Here is an 18,619-nt window from a genome sequence, read left to right as displayed (position 1 = left end):
CTTCTATTGGAATATTTTATAATGCTGGGTCTATATGCTGCAATAATTTTTTTTGCTGTTTGTTAATGGCCTTTACTTTTTGTGAGTGGCTGAATTCTAAACATTACAGCTGACATCACAAATATTCTGTTCTGCATTTCAAATTAAGTTCATTGCTTTGAATTAAAAAAAACTAATACATTACAACCCTGACTATCTGAAATCCTCAGTTATATTAAATTTTTTGACTTAGAAGTGATGTCTGTTTAGTAGCAAAAATATTTTGGATAATTCAAGATTTCAGAAAAATCATCAATCCTCATTTATCTGGAAAATTTCAGTTAAATGAGGATATCCGAAACGATCAGATATCCTCAGTTTCCAAACTTTCTTTGAGAGCAGGTTGAAATTTTTCTGGAAAAACCTCTGAGTAGAATTTTGCGGTTTTGGTGTTGGATTTATCTTGTGTCGTCCAGGTTGTTTTTTGGTGAAAATTAAACATTATTTCATGGTTTTAAAAGCCTTCCCTCATTTATTGTTTTTCAAAAACTGTTAAAAGTGATTTGCTGTTGCTAATGGGCAGTTGTCTGAAGATGTCGTTTATCTGAAATAGGCCCAGTCCTGACCATTTTGGATAATCGGAGTTCCACTGTATTAAAACCAAAAAAAAATCATGTTGCCATTGTCCTGTTCTCACGATCAGTCCTTCTGTTTACTATTATGGCATCCTTGCAAAGGAGTACATTTTGTCTGCAAGCCGTCAAAATTTGTATAAATGTCAGGAATGTATTCCCTTCATTATCATTTGTGATATATTTGTTTTGTGCTGTAGCAGTCATTCAGATGCAACTGCTGAAAACCTGCCTCAGTTTAGCTTGTGTCATATTGTTCACTGAGCAGTATTTTGTGCTTTATGTCAATGGTATTTCGTTTCCATTCACAATCACATTTGCAGGTTGTAGTTTTCGACTCCCATACAACTTCCAAAAAAAGTGAAGTACTGCAACGAAAAGTAATGCAATTAATATTTATTTACTGATTTCCTGCAATGGAAAAATCTTCGCAAGGATTCTCCTAAATAGAATAATACCTAATGTCGCTGAGAATGTTCTCCCAGAATCACAGTGCGGCTTTCGCGCAAACAGAGGAACTACTGACATAGTCTTTGCCTTCAGACAGCTCCAAGAAAAGTGCAGAGACTCTACATCACCTTTGTTGACCTCACCAAAGCCTTCGACTTCGTGAGCAGGAAAGGGCTTTGGCGAATACTAGAGCGCCTCGGATGCCCCCCAAAGTTCCTCAACGTGGTTATCCAACTGCACGAAAACCAACAAGGTCGGGTCAGATACAGCAATGAGCTCTCTGAACCCTTTTCCATAAACAATGGCGTAAAGCAAGGCTGCGTTCTCGCACCAACCCTCTTTTCAATCTTCTTCTGCATGATGCTGAACCAAGCCATGAAAGACCTCAACAATGAAGACACTGTTTACATCCGGTACCGCACGGATGGCAGTCTCTTCAATCTGAGGCGCCTACAAGCTCACACCAAGACACAAAAGAAACTTGTCCATGAACTACTCTTTGCAGACGATGCCGCTTTAGTTGCCCATTCAGAGCCAGCTCTTCAGCGCTTGACATCCTGTTTTGCGGAAACTGCCAAAATGTTTGGCCTGGAAGTCAGCCTGAAGAAAACTGAGGTCCTCCATCAGCCAGCTCCCCACCATGACTACCAGCCCCCCCCACATTTCCATCGGGCACACAAAACTCAAAACGGTCAACCAGTTTACCTTTCTCGGCTGCACCATTTCATCAGATGCAAGGATCGACAACGAGATAGACAACAGACTCGCCAAGGCAAATAGCGCCTTTGGAAGACTACACAAAAGAGTCTGGAAAAACAACCAACTGAAAAACCTCACAAAGATAAGCGTATTCAGAGCCGTTGTCATACCCACACTCCTGTTCGGCTCCGAATCATGGTCTTCTACCGGCATCACCTACGGCTCCTAGAACGCTTCCACCAGCGTTGTCTCCGCTCCATCCTCAACATTCATTGGAGCGACTTCATCCCTAACATCGAAGATCCAACTGCGCTGGGTAGGTCACGTCTCCAGAATGGAGGACCATCGCCTTCCCAAGATCGTGTTATACGGCGAGCTCTCCACTGGCCATCGTGTCAGAGGTGCATCAAAGAAGAGGTACAAGGACTGCCTAAAGAAATCTCTTGGTGCCTGCCACATTGACCACCGCCAGTGGGCTGATCTCGCCTCATACCGTGCATCTTGGCGCCTTACAGTTCGGCGGGCAGCAACCTCCTTTGAGGAAGACCGCAGAGCCCACCTCACTGACAAAAGACAAAGGAGGGAAAACCCAACACCCAACCCCAACCAACCAATTTTCCGCTGCAACCGTGTCTGCCTGTCCTGCATCGGACTTGTCAGCCACAAATGAGCCTGCAGCTGACGTGGACATTTACCCCTCCATAAATCTTCGTCCGCGAAGCCAAGCCAAAGAACTGATTTCCTATTTGTAGTCACTGGAGGATGGCTCTATGGTAATATAAATTTTGTTAAGCATAGCACATTTTTTCATGATCCCCTCCATTGTTTGTTGGGCTATGATGGATTGTTTCATGGCAAGTTGTGTTATGGTTGGCAACACCAGGGGTTTGGAAGATTTGGAGCCAGAGTTGGGAACTTCACAGCTGAGGAATGCTGGTGTGGTTTGTGTCCAGAGCTAGGGTTTGAGTGCTTGTTTGTTTAAAATAGTTAAAAACTAACTTAAAAAGTTGAATCTTAGACAAATTGGTATATTTGGCGAGGTAAAAATTCTTTAGGAAGCCCATGCATCTTATATTTTGTGGTGGTGTACTGCATTCTAAAACTCATACTTAAGTTAAATGTTATGATCCGAGACTCTGGCTTTCCTTGGTTTGTGTATCTTCCTTCTATCATTATTGATTTTTTGATAATTATAACGTGGGTAGTATTCTAAATTCTGACTGGCAATAGCAGTTTGCATTAACACCTAATCAACTTTCCCCACAGGTGTCAATTGCCCATTATATAGGTGATATCCTGCTGCAACACATTAATTGAGGAATCAATTAAATAGATCCAATACAGGCTTCAGAATGGAGCAGGATTTTAATTCTAATGTCTCACATCAGAGGAACTTGACATGTTAATCTCCCTCTGGGGTGGGTCTGGGTAATTAACATTGAAAAGGTGCAGTGTCCTGGTTATAGGAATACCACGGCATTCAATAAAGAGATTCCCAAAATCAAAATTTCCCATGACTGCTATAAATTGTGCCCATTCTTTCATTGCTGCAATTACATTCTCATGCTGACTATATTATTCTCATGCTTGCTACAAATTCTTTCCTATGGCCCCTATAAATTGCATCCATTTTTTCATTGCAGCTATTCTCCTAGTCGCTATGATATTCTTATGCTCACTATAAATTGCCAGAGCATATTTCTCAGGGCTGCTATTGTGTGCTTTCTTTCAATGCCACTATGATGTTCCCACGCCCGCTATAAATTGTCAGTTCTACTTTTCCACACCCAACATGTAAAGATATTACCATATAGCGGACACATGCATATAATGCTTGGTGTGGGGGGGGGGGTCCTGTTTTGTTAAATGTGAGTTATAGCTGTCTTTAAAAAAAAATAACAGTACACAATAACTTACTAGTTTTTTTTCCTTCTCTGCTGATTTTTCCATTATCACCTGCCCCCTGATAGTTAAACTATCCTGTACTTGATCATTTCCTTCAGTTACAATATGAGGTGAGCAAAAGTGTATGTGTGGGGGGAGGGGAGGAAAGGGGAATAGGTCATTCAGTTGCTTGCACCAGCACAGCCATTTGATAAGATTTAATCTCCATATGAAGCCTATATTCTCAAAACTGATGTTGATTATTGTGGCTAAATGAACTACAGTGCTTTGAATGAACTGGATGGTATTTTGGAATTTTGAATGAGAATATACTTTGAAATATATTTGAATATTTTAAAAGTTATATGTTGTCATTAATAAGTATCTTCTGCCTTCCCCCCTCCCCAACATGTTTAAGGCCTGGAAATTGAACACTTAATTTTCCATTACTGGTGACAGATCAGTGAGATTCTTGGCTGATAAAGTCCCATGATTTCTGCATTTTTAAAATCCATTTTCTGTGTTTTTTTAAATTTCCGTGTTCAGAACCTCGGATCAAGGTCCATCGGTCTCACTGCTGTCTTTGAGCAGAAGTGCAGTGGACCTTGGGCTCCCAGCAGGAGAGTGGGGCCTTGTGGGGAGGTGTTGGTGATCGGTGGCGGCCAACATTTTTTTTGTAAGCTTAAGAACAAGGTGGAATAAAGCAGCAAACATGAAAACAAAAAGCAAGGAGATGGAAAAGAATAAATTGACAAACCACTAAGGATGAATATGTTCAAAGTTAATAAAATTGGTAATTTAATTTAAAAAAATCCATATTTTCCAAACCTGCAAGGGGTACTGCACCACCTTGACCTCCGCTGTACGTCTAACGCAAGCCCTCAGCTCTTTTCCTTTTTTTTTAACTTCCCTGACAGGCCTGAAAGCTACTGTGCCATTTGTGTGTAAAACTTGTATGACAATCATTTACTCCCCCTCTTACAAGAAAAGGAGTGAGGTGAATTAAGTTGTATTAGTCAATCCCTCAGCATTGGAATCTTATTTGTCATGCAGGCTGTTCAAATGTGTCTTGGGCACTTAATGCAATCCTGCAAATTGACTGGTTGTGTAAGAGAGTGCCATATTCAATCTGATTTCAAAATAAACAGTATTATTGAGGTCTAGTATTTCACCTGCTCCTTAGTGCATAAACACTTTGCTGCACCCAGATCAGTTCCTTTGCAGATTAGAAGGTGAGGTGAACAAATGAGACATGTTGGAAATCAAACAAAGAATCTAAATTGGGAAAAGTCCTAAGATAAATTTAGAAAAAAAAAACCATGTGGAAAAATAAAATTTGTACAAAATACGAAAATTACAATTGGTAGATAGGCATATGTTGAAGGGTGAGTGGTGTTGAATACAATTATACTGGTATTTGGATTTGATTTCTTATGTTCTGGGGGTTGGACAATTGGGTGGCACTGGTTGGTGAGCCAAAAGTGCCTGTTCCTGGGCTGTATGTCTAAATATTTTTTTAAAATGAAAATATTTGAATATTTTAAGTTGTGTATGTTGTCATTAAGTTATGTATCTATTGAAAATTAAATGCCACTAATGTTTAAATTTGAACCAATGTCTTTAACTCTCCAAAATAAATTGAATGCCTTGTCTTGACCTGGTTATTTTCTGCATTTGCAGAATGGTGCTAAAATTTTTTTCTAGGTTTGCATCATTTTTTTAAAAAAAAGTTTCTCTTGGAAAAATAACTGAGTAAAATTATTTTAAAAACTCTTTCTAGCAGTTATATATTCCAATATTTACAATCCAGTGCTGCAATCTGCTTATTGTCGGAGGTGGTTACTTGGTTATCAACAGGACAAGTCGTGAACAGTTGGATAAAAATAGTTGGTTAAAATATTCAACATTTCAAAATACAAACTGTTTTCTCACTTCCCCCTAATGATGATAGAATTAATTATTGAGCCATATGTTAAAGCATCCGTGATGGCCGGAGAGAGCTGATTGTCCACGCCGAACGGCAACAACCACTCCATTTCAATCGGTTTTCCGGTCTTGTTCGTTTCCTTGCAAGTACGCTTTCGAAAACCCGTAAGACTTCATTTGCAATGGCGAAGCTTCGTGTCTCAAGCTCGAACACTTGGCCAGAAACGAGTCGGGTGAGAAAGTGGGTGGACTGAGCAACGTCCCCTCACAATCTTGCTCAGCGGCAGCCACGACTCCACCAATTGCAGCGGGCCAGGGGTGGAACTTTGCTCCTCTTGGTGGAATAATTCAGAAGTATGGATTCCTGCCCTTTTTGAAAGCTGTGGCTATTGCAAAGCCCTTCCAGTGCAAAGAGACTATTTCTACGCAGCGCTCGCGATGAACTGCATGGTAAAACGCGGAGCGGTGGGAACAAAGCGCCAAATAGATATGCGGGACTACTTTCGCAGAGCGGACTGGTTTGACAGCCTCGCTACTGCTTCATTTCTCACGTCTCTGCAACCAAAAGGTACCGGAAGCTCTCCGCAGCGGGCGGGCGCCCGAAGACGGACGGCGCTTCCATCCAATCGCACGGCACTGCTCGCCGGCCTGGCCGTCAATCAATTCGAAGGGCCAATAAGCGAAAGGGCGGATGTTTGCTGACAGCCCAAGGAGGTGGACTCGGAGTCTTCGCTTCATGTCTTCAGAGCTCTGGAGCTCGTTCCCTTTTCCGTGTTCGACTGCGTCGCCGTCGGAGTGAGAGGTCACTCGACCCCCGCGGGTGAGTAATGGCCGATGGTATCGACCGTGCATCATCTTGCAGGCGCGCGGTGGGGGTCGTTTAAACGGGCCGCAGTTGGGAGGCGAGAGGCAGGATGAGGTTGGGCCTAGAGAGGGGTAGCAACTGGATGCTGCTGTGCCCTGGATCAGATGAGGGCAAGACACCAATTGTCAGTGCGAGGGGTCACAGCTCCTGAACACATGCCGGTTCAGCTCCACCAAATGACCCCCCTGCTTCCCCCTCACTTATTGTCATCGGTGCCAACCGAGAGAGGAAAAAAAAACACAAAGAAAGAGTCGTTGAGATAGCCCAAGGGAAAAAGCATTTGGCGACCGACCTTGTCTTTAACTTTTATTTACTCCTGACCTCTGCTTTTTATTGAAAAAGGCCTGGTCTTCTTCACCATCGCCACAAAATATCGAAGTTGCTCTACAATTTAGACTCTCTTTTGTTCTGTCTGACTTGCTGGAGCTATTGGCACTTTAGAAACTACAGTGATTGGAGATCTTTCTTGTTAAAGGAGTGTAGAATATAATATGATGACGTGAATATGTAGAATAAGGTCAATAATTAAAGCACGAGGATTAGAATTTCTGGTGGATCTCAGCTGTGAAATAAACATTTGTTGACTATCAAGTCATGAGGGGGCAAAAAGAGGAGCCTCCAGTTTCCATTGATTTATTGTGCTTTGTAGCTTGTATGCTTGTCAATTTCGTTAAACATGTTTTCAGTTATGGAAAAATAAAGTAAAAACAATGCTGGAGAGACTCTCCAGGTTAAATAGTGTACTTTATGTACAAAGATAAACATACATAACCCACGTTTTGGGCTTGAGCCCTTCTTCAGGGTATGTGCACATCGTGCTTTTACTTGAAAACACGGTGTCTGCAGACTTTCATGTTTTACTTTCTGAAGGATTCCAGTTCCACTGTCGCCCCTTGGATTGTAGAACATAAAGGATCGATTACTTAATGTGGAGTGTAATTCATAAGTGGCTCTTAAAAATGTAGATTCGTGACTTAACAGAGTGTGAGTTGGCGTTTAATGAAATTTGTTGCAAATTAACTAAACAAAGTAAAAAAAATTTTGAAATAAAATGTGAGGTTAAAATGGGTTGCATGCTCAATGAGAATGTAACCAAAATATTTCTGAAGTTTGTTTACCTATTTCTTTTACTATTTGTTGTCCTCGAATCACTACTGAAACTGATGACGATATATTAGTAACGACATGAAATTATTGTTCTGTATTCACTTGAAATGGTCGGTAGTACAATTACAGTTATCAATGCAAGTTTGTGAATCAAGTACTGGTACTGGTACAATTATGAACAATAGAACATGATAGTGCATTAAAATGCATCAATGAACTGACATTTTATCCATATCAATACTGTCAAATGAACAAATGTGCACATGGGACTGAATTGGGGCAGTAACAGATAGAAAATAGGAATGAAGGTTGTTTTTGGTCATGGTAGTGTACATTGTAATTGCTGGTATCAGATTGCATTTAGGACCAATAGCTATTTTAGATAACTATTTAATACTAACTATTGTTGATTGTTGGTGTAGCAGTTAGTGCATTGCCTTACAGTGCCAGTGGTCGGGACTGGGGTTCAATACCACTCAATCTGCAAGGAGTTTGTACGTTCTCACGTCTGTGTGGGTTTTCCCTGGGGGCTCCAGTTTCCTCCCACCATTCCAAACCTACTGGGGATGTAGGTTAATGAGGTGTAAATTGGGTGGCGCCGACTCCAAATACCCTGTTACTGTGTTTATGTCTAAATTTATATAAATGTAAAAATCTATGTAGTGGTGAAGAAGCAGTATTGCTTGCACCTTTTTCTTCTATCGGAAATCCACTGCTCTTCCCAGCCCCAACTTTGTACTCTAGGGAAATGTTGGCAAATCATTGTGGTTGGTTACCTGATAAAGTTTGTCTAGATAATTAATTTACCTTAATATTGGAGTCTAAATGACCTGTGGTTGTCCACTGCAACTTGATTTCTGTTTTTGTCTTGATGCTTAAAGAAGAGTGTTCTTGTGATAAACTTGTAAAAATAACTTGATTGTTAATTGACTTGAACCATTTTTGCCAGCTTTTAGTTTGGTCAAAACTTCAGATCAAACATGGCCATTTAATTCTTTTACTACGGATAGGAGAGTTCCCTCGTACGGCGCTCAGTCATTTGAATCAAATCTAAAACTTCCTCATTTGAGTTTGCTGATCCTGGCTGTCGTGGCAGTGGTTGCTGGGGTAATGGTCGGATGGATTTAAAAAAATAGCAACCAAGGTTCCCATTTCTAATTTGTTATCCATTAGCACGGTCTGATTTGTGAATGTTGGGGCTCAACTCAACACATTGTATTGCGATTTCAAGAAGTGCATCTTGCATTTAGAAACCACCTTTACTGATGGAAAAGTTAGAAAATTATTTTTAATAGAGTTTTCATTGTGTATCTCTTTATGATTCTGTTTCACAGAACTATAACCTGACACTAATTTTTGTCAGAGCAATTATAAGGAGAGCATATTGAAATGTACATATTTTGATGATCTATAGAGAGAGTGAACAAAAAAATTCTCAAGCTGTGATGAGACCTTGCTGGGAGTGGTGGAATAAGGAAACGTGGAATCTGCCAACAGCCAAAGTTGGAGTTCTTGGAAGGTTTTGCTGCCAAAGTAGAACTCATGGAGTCGTGAATGGTTTCTGCAGAGGAGGGCAGGTCCTGATAGTAATTTGTTGGCAAACAAGGTCTGGCAATGATGTGATTATTCTGCTCCGCAGCTGAGGAAAGCAAAGATGGAACTCTACAAAGTTTTTTTTGGGGTGGGAGGGCAGGGGGCAAGCACAATATTAATTATGGAAATCTGTGAATGCTTTGAGATGACTTGACAGTGGCAGAGATGATGTGTTTAATAATAATACTTGTTATCAGGTTCATGACTGAATAATAGTTTGGTGGCTATGTGTTGCAGAATTAATAGGCAGAAAATGGCACTTCAAGTGAAGAAGAATTAGGAATAAAAATAGTTTTAATGTTGATATCCTGGAGCAGTGTTGCTGTATATGAACAGTTTATATGTAATTACAAATTAATCCTGATATTGAGGATATAATTTTTTTTTCATTTAATATGTATCTGTGGACATAAGAATCCAGGCTTTCACAATCTATTTTCTTCACTGAAGTAGGTTTATTGTAGATGGAAAGAAATAGAGCTCTTTTATAGTGAAAATGAGTAATTTGTAAAAACAGGTTTCCTCTGCATTTATGATGCTCTACTTAACTGCATAAAAGGCCAAAGGTGGATTGGCGGGTCCAATGCAATCCAGATTCTCTCCATCTCCTGCATAAAAGGATTGGCACTGAAAGCGGCTCCAAACAGTGCTGACAGCCCCATGGGGTACACTGTGTTGTCTCAGAGTTGATCAGGCTGCGCTGCCTCGCTCATGCCACCTGCTCCTGACGAGGCTGTTGGGATGGGGTGCTGGGGCTGTCGGGATGGATTGGGGCGGTGAAATCAGTGTGGGGCTGATGGGGGAAGATGGAGGAAGGGAGAATGGGAGGGGAATGGAGGGGGGGAAGGAAATGGGTGATGGAGCTGTGAGTGGGATGGGTTGGTGGGGTTCAGGCAGTGGGGCTGTCACTACACATCCCGCCCCTTTTTGCCATGGGAAGCCAATGTTCCTCTTGGCTATCTTTTCAGTCCTCAGCATAAACAGTAAATTGGTTTTTTTTTAAATGAGCAGGGAATGATGTGGGTTTTGTGCATTTTTTTCTATATTTGTACAGTTTTGTGGAGGATGGTATTGATCCTTGATCCAGGTTGAGGGTGAGATCTGAATCCGTTTACTCTCTGAGGAATGAAGGATTCAGACTTTTGCCACTTTATTCAACGAGCATGGGGAAATTTCAGACTGGTGGAAATTTGTTAGCAAGGCAGGGGTTGCCCAGCAACAAACTTCAAACCATTATCACATCACTCAAATTTACATTCTTTATATTGCATTGTTCAGGGTCTTACTTCTATGGTTTATGTAGATTTTTGTTTACATTACCAATAAGCAAAAGTTTTGCTTGGCCGGCAGGAAAAAGAATCTCAGGGTTGTATGTGATGTGTATGTACTCTGACAATAAATCTGAACTTGAATATAAGGATGTACATGATTGGGAAAGATAGTTGGAAAGTATAAGTTTCAGATTCCAAATTTGGCCTCATTTTTCTTTAAAAATCCTTCCAGTTTCTATCTTGATGTAGTGAAATTTCAATGGAAGTGTTAATTCACAAAAATTTCTACTAAATTTTAAAATTAGGATGTATTTACATGTATTTTGTTTTGTCTGCTTGTGTGGTCTTTTCTTTGGCTTGGCTTTGCAGACGAAGATTAATGGAGGGGCAATGTCCATGTCAGCTGCAGGCTCGTTGGTGGCTGACAAGTCCGATGCGGGACAGGTCAATAAATTCATAATTTGGTTTTGTTTAATCATAATAATCCAAGCATATTTTAAAGTTTATGGTAATACTATTGAAATAAAGGATGCAATGTGGACTTGTCAATAAAACTCTTGTTCCGTTTCATGCTTCTTGAAAGTGATTTCCTCATAATGCTAATTTTTAAAATGTAATATTTGCTCCTTCTATTTGCCATTAGGATCTCCCCAACCTCCTCCACCTCCAGGCATGTTGCCACCTTTATCTTTTATTAGCCCCACCTTCATTCTTGTCATCCTTCTGTTCTTCGTATACACATAAAGCCTTGGAATTCTCCTTAATCCTACATGCCAAGGCCTTCTCATGACCACTTTGATCTCTCCAAGTCCTTCCTGCCTATCATATGCTTCTCATGAGCCCTTCCTGCTTCCGATCTCTCTCCTTCTCTCTCTCTCTCTCTCTCTTTTTCTCTTTCTCCACACACACAAGCTCATAGATTTTGTGTACAAGGCAACTCCTTGCCGCCGCCACTTCCCAACACCTCCCCACCGCCGAGCACCGCCATAACCCACAATGACCTTGTACAATTGTACAGCCTGAGGTTGCCTCGCCTGCCTGGAAGCCGACACGTAGCCGTGGTTCCTGCACTTGGGCAGCAAGACAAATTCTTCGACCGCACCCGATGTTGCAGCCATTGTGAAGACTTGGACCCAGCTCCATTTGGCATCTTCCCGGCCAGAAGCAAAGTTTTTTTTTACTTGCTTGCTTAATTTACAGATTTGTTATTTGGCAACTAGGGTGTTGTAACAAAGTTTGGTTTGTTGCTGGGAGGCCCAGACCGCAGTCTTCAGTATGTTCCTTGCAAAAACATTTGGGGGGTTGGGGGGGGGGGGGGAGGGTCGACTTGTACGCCCAATATATGATACAACCATGAAAAAAAAGGCTAAACATGTGGACCTGACATCTGCCGGCCGACTTGCTTCAGTATTTACAAGAGAAAAAGACTTTGATCAGGGTGAGATCAGGATAGAATAGACTTGTGTGCTGGACAATGTTGAGATTAAGGAAGAGAAAGTGTTGGATCTTCTTAAAATCATTGATTGATAAGTCCCCAGTGCTGGGTGCAATATAGCTCAGGTAGATGTGGGAAGTGAGGGAACAGATAGCTGGGGAAGTAGCTACGATCTTTGGGTCCTCTTTGGCCACAGGGGAAGTGTTGGAGAATTGGAAAATGACAAATGTAGTCCCCTTGTTTAAAAAGGGTAATAGAGAAAATTCTAGGAATTATAGACCGATGAGTCTTGCGTCAGTAGTGTGTAAACTATTGGAGAGGCATCTGCAGAATAGGATCTACAGCCATTTGGAGAAAGAAGTGGAGTCAGCATGGCTTTGTGAAGGGAAGGTTGTGCCTCATGAGCCAAATTGAGCAAAGAAATTGATGAGGTTAAGGTGGTAGGTGTGGTCTGCATGGATTTTAGTAAGGCATTTGACAAGGTCCCTCATTCCGAAAGTCTTGAGGCATGGGATCCTTGTAACCTTGGCTAGGCTATGTGGCTGACTTTATGAATGTATATGGTGTTTGTCAATTTATGTTTAGATTAAAGAAAATAAAGTTGCTAGATTTTGTGGGTTTCTTGCAACAATTATTAATTTACCTACCAGTTCCAGTATGTAACTGACAGGTATAATATCTTGCATTATGCAAGGCATAGATAATCATGTGTGCTAGTGGTCTGCTTAAAAACAGAAAAAAACTTGCCCAACTAAACCATTGAACAAAATTGGAAGCGATTAATTATGTTGACTTTCTTCTCTTTGGCTTGGCTTCGCGGACGAAGATTTATGGAGGGGGTAAAAGTCCACGTCAGCTGCAGGCTCGTTTGTGGCTGACAAGTCCGATGCGGGACAGGCAGACACGGTTGCAGCGGCTGCAGGGGAAAATTGGTTGGTTGGGGTTGGGTGTTGGGTTTTTCCTCCTTTGCCTTTTGTCAGTGAGGTGGGCTCTGCGGTCTTCTTCAAAGGAGGTTGCTGCCCGCCGAACTGTGATGCGCCAAGATGCACGGTTTGAGGCGAGATCAGCCCACTGGCGGTGGTCAATGTGGCAGGCACCAAGAGATTTCTTTAGGCAGTCCTTGTACCTCTTCTTTGGTGCACCTCTGTCACGGTGGCCAGTGGAGAGCTCGCCATATAACACGATCTTGGGAAGGCGATGGTCCTCCATTCTGGAGATGTGACCCACCCAGCGCAGCTGGATCTTCAGCAGCGTGGACTCGATGCTGTCGACCTCTGCCATCTCGAGTACTTCGACGTTAGGGATGAAAGCGCTCCAATGGATGTTGAGGATGGAGCGGAGACAACGCTAGTGGAAGCGTTCTAGGAGCCGTAGGTGATGCCGGTAGAGGACCCATGATTCAGAGCCGAACAGGAGTGTGGTGTTGGAATAAATGCTGCAAATGAAATAAGAGACTTCTTGGGCAAGGTAAAAATGGGAGTCAAGTGAATATGCAGAGCCTTGATGCTGACTGTTGAACAATTTGATGCAAGGAAAGATGGTGACCTGAACACCAAATGAAGTGGGGAAAAGAGAAGCTAAAATAATTTGGGCTCAAATGTTGGCAGGAAAAAACTGTAATTGTACAATGAGCAGCCTTTGAGGTGGGGATCTGGTATATTCCTGCTTGAGAGAAAAATGGATCAAATAAAACTAGAACTGTCTGGTTGACCAAAGAGAAACAAGTAGACAAAGCCCATCATGGTTTTCAGATTTGTTCATGTGTAGGTTAGGCTGATTCTAGAAGACTTAGCAAAGGAAGAGGATAATGAAATAAGAGGGGTAAAGAGAGAGTACAGTATTAAGAAGACTGGCACCAAACACAAAAGAGAATCCAAATTTCTTCCTCGCATGCAAATAAGAAATGGACAGTAAGAGAAGAACGCTAATCAGGGACAAATAAAGAGATCTTGTATTGGAGTTGTGACATGGCCAAAATACCATTGAATATTTATTTCATTCATTATCAAGAAAGAAGGTGGTGTAAAGGAAGATGAAGAGGTCATTGGCCTGAAGGTAACAGTTTTTCCCTTCAAGATGCTACCTGACCTGCTAGCATTTTGTGTTATTTCAGTAAAGGAAGGTACAGCTGAGTTAGTGGAAGGTTTAAAAATTAAATGTGTACAGCAGGTAAGACCAACCACAGGAGTGCTTTCTCTTGAAGTGTACTGAGTTCAGGGCTCTTCAATATGCAGATTATACATTCCATTGATGTCAACGAAGTATGAATTTCTCAATGGAGAATCTCAATTAATTTTGTTTTCACATGCAATCAGGGAAGCTTAATAGTAAATGACATTTACATGTTAATAAATTTCTGACAAGCTCTATTACCTTTCTGCTGCACCTTAACATCTATATGAAAATTCATGATTGCTTCTTGGTAATGACAACAATTTGATTTCTGTTGAAAACCTCTGAATTTTTATTCCAAAATGTTTTCAGTAATTATCTGTGTGCCACATCCTCTTTTGTTTCCTGCCTCCTCTGGCTTCCAGACCTCATAAGGAAATTATATCAAATTATCTAGCAGCCACATATGATGTCTGGCCATTTACAGAGGATTCAACAAAACCATTGCATTTCTGCTAGTCTCCCTCTTTGTGAATATGGGGTTGTGCTTTGAAAACAGGAGGATTAGGCCTGTAAGGATAATGGTGCTTTGTGAAAGACATTTGAATTCCTTTGAGGGTCCAGAAAGAGAACATTCCCATTAGCAGAAGGATAAAGAATATAAGGATGTGCAATGAGGGCAATTGGCAAAAGTGAAAAGTGCAACAACTGTTTTTACTCAACAAGTAATGTCATACCCCTCCATAAATCTTCGTCCGCGAAGCCAAGCCAAAGGACTGTACATATATTTGGAACAAAATGTTAGATGGGTTGTGGAGGCAGATTCGATCATTGGGTTTGAATGGAAACGAAATAACTACTTAAAAAAAAAAGAAATTTGCAGAGCATGATTGGGCGGAGGGGGGGGGGTGGTTATAACTCAGTGTATGGGTGCATTGTTAGAAATTCATCTTAATTTCTCACACATTGGTTCAATAGCTACTTCCTAGGGAAATTTGCTTGTTTTATTGATGACCCCAGCCCAATTAATGTCTCCCTTTATCTGTAAGGTGATAAACGGGCTCTACCCAATTGCATTTTGCTATTGCACTTCCACTGTGTGACCTAGGGATGCGAGTCGGACTGGGTTTCTCTTGCATGTTCTTGTGTGCTGGAAACTTTCCATGCATCTGCAAGCAGGATCAGTAGAGTTCCATGAATGGATTTTTATATGCTACTAATTAGTAAGTAATTTCACTTTATAAGCAATCTGGTAGTGGATCAGTTTGACTTCAGAAATTATAGGAAAATCTTTAGAATGGCACCTATTCAAAGTTCCTTTTATCTATAAGTTATTTCTCAATGGTGGTGAACTTGCTGTTTGCACTGTGGTTTCGATTTGACGCTGATGTGGAGGATTCCTATTGTGCGACGGCCTTGTGGAAGAAGTGTGATTGACTTAAGATGAAGTTTTTCAGTGACGCAGAAATGTAAACCACAATTGTGCTAACAGAGATGGATATCAACATTTATTTCCTATTTTTAAAGTTCTTAGTTTTGTGGATATGTTCTGAAAACCATCGCTTCATTATATTTCTTATAAGTGACCTTCAAAATACTGCTCAATAATTTTATCAGATTTGGAGGGATGTATTTGCTTATGGGAAAAATTTTGTAGGTTGATACAGGTTTTGAAATCTGCTTCAATTTGTTGATTTTAGAATGTTAAATACAATTGATATTGGTTCATTCCTCCAGTGTTTAGGCATTACTTCACTTTTATGATGTGATGCACAGCCTTTATTTTCTCTTTATATTAATTGTTATTTTATTGAGCAATGGTGATTGTTGACAAAATTAACAGATTGGAGATCTCTGACGTGGTTTCACAGACTTTATTTCACATGATGTATCATAGAGAGTAGACAGTGGTCTCCACTGCTATCTGACTCTGAAATCCACTTCTACAAGCACATATGTATACAGAGAGACAAACAAAAAGGATTGCATCATGGAATAAATGCGTAGAAAACGGGATCAAGATGTTTATTACAACTTTTGTCTTTTAAAATTTTAACTTTATCTAATTTGAGGAATGTGTCACTAATCGTCAACGTCCTTGACTATGGTTAAGGGTGCAGCAGCTTCTAAATAATACCTTGCTGAACAGATGCTGTATTAACACGGTCTGCCTGCCAGTTATGTTAATGATCGTGTCAATGCTTTCTTCATAAAATTTCTTCCACAGATCCTTCTTTGCTTATCCTTTCGATTAATACACACAGCCTATTTTCACTTTCATTCACCACATTTGCACTTAGTGCCTGCATTCTACAGGTTTAGCAAGGCTTCTCCATGATTTGGGGTGGGGGGGGGGGGAAGGAGGGTGGTGGGAATTATAACTCAGTGTATGGGTGCATTGTTAGAAATTCATCTTAATTTCTCACACATTTGTTCAATAGCTAGTTCCTAGGGAAATTTGTTTGTTTTATTGATGACCCCAGCCCAATTAATGATGAGTCTCAATTTACCTTTAAGGTTATAAACAGGCTCTACCCAATTGCATTTTGCTACTGCTTACCACACTTCCATTGGTATGACCTAATATTATCCTAGGGGACTGTTTAGATCTATTATGAGGTTGGTACCATTTCTGGAAGATGATGAGATGGTATCCTGCTGTACCTCTGGGGTGTTTGAGTGTTTACCAAAATGATTTCTGCACCTTAGTTATTCCTCAATATCTGATAGATAGTTTGAATGGAGCTGGGTGCAATGGGACCTTGCCTTCTTTATGGATTGGGACAAATCTACATAGCCAACAGCCACTGAGGTTCTGTCTTTTAGCGTGCAAATAACTTGTATAGAGGAATGAATTCTGAGGAATATCCTTTTTTTCTTGGTTTAGTGTAAATTCCTGGGGCAAGATGGAGGGTCTCGTATCATTTTTCCTATACATAAACCCATCTCCTAATTAGAATATTTTGGTCATCAATGTCATGGCAACAATCTTACTCATCACATTTTGCTTCTGAAATAAATGTCCAAATATTATACAGGTAGAGTAGAGATAAGTGTATTAATATTACAATCAGGAATTGCAGGACCTCTTCATTTATTGATTTTGTTTTGATGTAGTTTTCATGTCTGATGACATGAATCCAATCCGGCTTCTCCTTCACTTTTACAGCTGTCCGAGATATTAACAACACCAGGTAGGGTCCTTTCCACCAAGGAAAGGAGAAATAATTGTGAGTAATGGCTTTCACGTAAAATCACGTCACCGAATTTAAAATGGTGTATGTTTTCCTCGGTCAACAGTTTTTGGCTATCTTGAACCCTGGAGTATACTTCATGGGCTGTTTCACACATGGCTTGGGCATAATTTAGGGTAGCCTCATCTGTCCAAATCAGGGCTACCTTTTTTGGAGTAACAGGAGGTTTAGATGGATCGGGCCAGTTGATTTATTCTGCTTATTCCTCAAGTACATTACGATGGGTGGCTGAGCTTATGATGTGAACAAACCTTTTTTAAAGCCTCCATTCATCCTTTCAACTATTCCATCTGAATCCCATGGGTTCTTAACATATTAAGAAAATTAGACCCCTGGTCGCTGTTCATCCCCAAGGATATACCAAATCGTGGAATCACTTCTTTTATTAGGACTTTTACAACTGTTTTAGAATCATCTCCTTTAGTCACGTAAGCTTCCACCCACAAAGAGAACATTTGAAGTCTTACCAACAAATATTCGAATTGTTTGCTGATAGGCAAGTATACAAAATCTATTTGACAGACTACACATGTCTGTGCCACCCTATCATTACTGATATTCCTAGTGCAAATCATCACTCATTGCTCGGTAGTATCGTGTAGCATCACTCTTTTGAGTGATGCTACAAATGAACCAGGGCAAAAAGAGCGATCTGGGTTGCCTGTCAGAATGTACCCAACCAGCAGCACTTTTGGTACACTCAGCACGTTGTTCGGCAAGAGTCTTCTGAAATGTGACTGCATTCTGGACTTGCTTCACTTCAGAAAAAATTGTGGATGGGGGACAGTTGGTTAGAGCTGGTGAATGCAAAAGGGTGATTGATGTAAAGTGACCTGTTTGCAAATCAGAATTTCTCATTTAAAAAGTTTGCATGTCATGGTATCATTCAATTCAGCAAGTCTTGATAGCCAGTGGTTGATTATATGCCAAGGGAACATTAGCACATTAATCCCATTTACTTTTGCATCTTGTCAAAAATATCCACTGTTGTCTCCCCTGACTGCTGCAAAGACTAAGTCTCTTCTTCAATATACCCAGCCTTGTGGCAGCCTGCAAAATTGATTGTCGTTGCCAATTCCTGTCTTCCTCTAGCGGAACGGAGAACCCATCCTGCAAATCGGGTCATGAGGCTTTATGGGCACACTTCACAACATGGTTGCATCCCCGGTAAGGGGCTATAAGTGGTAAATTTGGGTCAGCCAATCATTGAATGTGTCAGGTGCTTTTAAGGGATTTAGGGTTTCAGGTGTGATTCTAATCTTGGAGGGGGTTCAAGGCTTAAGGACTGGCATGCGACCAATTATACACAGAGGCTTCAGCTTCCTAATCAGAATCTGTTGATTCATGTCTAGGTTTCAGATTGTCAGAGGACATAAATGACATCACGTACAACACTGAGATTGCTTTTTCCG

At 40.8% G+C, this 18,619-nt stretch overlaps 1 protein-coding gene across 6 annotated transcripts in view; it reads left to right on the top strand.

Moving 5' to 3' along the window:
• Positions 1-6,169: 6,169 nt before the first annotated feature.
• The window catches only part of LOC138759023 (lysine-specific demethylase 4B-like), a 445,720-nt gene continuing 433,270 nt past the window's right edge, over positions 6,170-18,619 (top strand). For 2 of the 6 annotated variants that reach the window (XR_011354594.1, XR_011354595.1), the window contains exon 1: positions 6,170-6,390. The gene's annotated coding sequence lies outside the window, so the exon portion shown is untranslated. The remainder of the gene's footprint in view (positions 6,391-18,619) is intronic. The other 4 variants (XM_069928806.1, XM_069928805.1, XR_011354593.1 and 1 more) reach the window with 3 other exon arrangements.

Source organism: Narcine bancroftii, chromosome 3, assembly GCF_036971445.1.
Source record: "Narcine bancroftii isolate sNarBan1 chromosome 3, sNarBan1.hap1, whole genome shotgun sequence".
Lineage (NCBI taxonomy): Eukaryota > Metazoa > Chordata > Chondrichthyes > Torpediniformes > Narcinidae > Narcine > Narcine bancroftii.
This window is presented reverse-complemented; position numbering and strand designations above follow the sequence as displayed.